Source organism: Myxocyprinus asiaticus, unplaced genomic scaffold (assembly GCF_019703515.2).
Source record: "Myxocyprinus asiaticus isolate MX2 ecotype Aquarium Trade unplaced genomic scaffold, UBuf_Myxa_2 HiC_scaffold_190, whole genome shotgun sequence".
Taxonomy (NCBI): domain Eukaryota; kingdom Metazoa; phylum Chordata; class Actinopteri; order Cypriniformes; family Catostomidae; genus Myxocyprinus; species Myxocyprinus asiaticus.
Window position 1 is genome coordinate 10,001 of NW_026249638.1, and position 1,143 is coordinate 11,143.

The 1,143-nt window shown below is 47.8% G+C and overlaps 1 non-coding gene across 1 annotated transcript; it reads left to right on the forward strand.

Moving 5' to 3' along the window:
• Positions 1 to 278: 278 nt before the first annotated feature.
• Positions 279 to 352, forward strand: trnat-agu (transfer RNA threonine (anticodon AGU)). Its single transcript has one exon. It is a non-coding gene; the product is annotated as a tRNA-Thr (tRNA).
• The last annotated feature ends 791 nt before the right edge of the window (positions 353 to 1,143 follow it).

Genomic DNA, 1,143 nt, shown 5'->3' on the forward strand with positions numbered 1-1,143 from the left:
GTGGCACCACTGGAAAGAGCACCCTTGAAAATGGGTGGGTAGAGCTTGCTTTCATGCCTCTATCACCTTCCTGGCAAAAGTTATGGCAATCCGGCATGAGCGTGGTGGTTTTCATCCCTATAACCTAACCCTAACCTAACCTAACCCTAAGCTCACTTGGCCAACAAACAAGTCTATCTGACCACCAAAACTCTTTTCTCAAACAAACACTTTCATCCTCTCAATAGCATGGCCTATTCCTTGATCTGATGACCTCCCATGGAGACTTTGCAGCAGAAGGTGCTGTGGCTCAGTTGGTTAAAGTGCCTGTTTAGTAAACAGGAGGTTGTGGGTTCAAATCCCACCAGTGCCTTTGTAGTGTGTTGTGGCCGCTGAGTCTCTAAAATGCAAATGGCACTTTGTAGGAGGGCCAATCGGGTTGGGGCACTTGCTGACCTCATAGAGACTTGGCAGTGGCACCACTGGAAAGAGCACCCTTGAAAATGGGTGGGTAGAGCTTGCTTTCATGCCTCTATCACCTTCCTGGCAAAAGTTATGGCAATCCGGCATGAGCGTGGTGGTTTTCATCCCTATAACCTAACCCTAACCCTAACCATGCCTCTATCACCTTCCTGGCAAAAGTTATGGCAATCCGGCATGAGCGTGGTGGTTTTCATCCCTATAACCTAACCCTAACCCTTGCTGGCAAAAGTTATGGCAATCCGGCATGAGCATGGTGGTTTTCATCCCTATATCCTAACCCTAACCCACTGCCTTAGTCATTTTGCTAAGCTCATTTGGCCAACGAACAAGTCTATCTGACCACCAAAACTCTTTTCTCAAACAAACACTTTCATCCTCTCAATAGCATGGCCTATTCCTTGATCTGATGACCTCCCATGGAGACTTTGCAGCAGAAGGTGCTGCGGCTTAGTTGGTTAAAGTGCCTGTTTAGTAAACAGGAGGTCATGGGTTCAAATCCCAGCATAGCGTTTGTAGTGTGTTGCAGCATCCTAGTCTCTAAGATGTAAATGGCACTTTGTAAGAGGGCCAATCAGGTTGAGGCACTTGCTGACCTCATAGAGACTCTGTGGTGGCACCACTGGAAAGAGCACCCTTGAAAATGGGGGGGTAGGGCTTTCTTTCATACCTCTATCCCCTTGC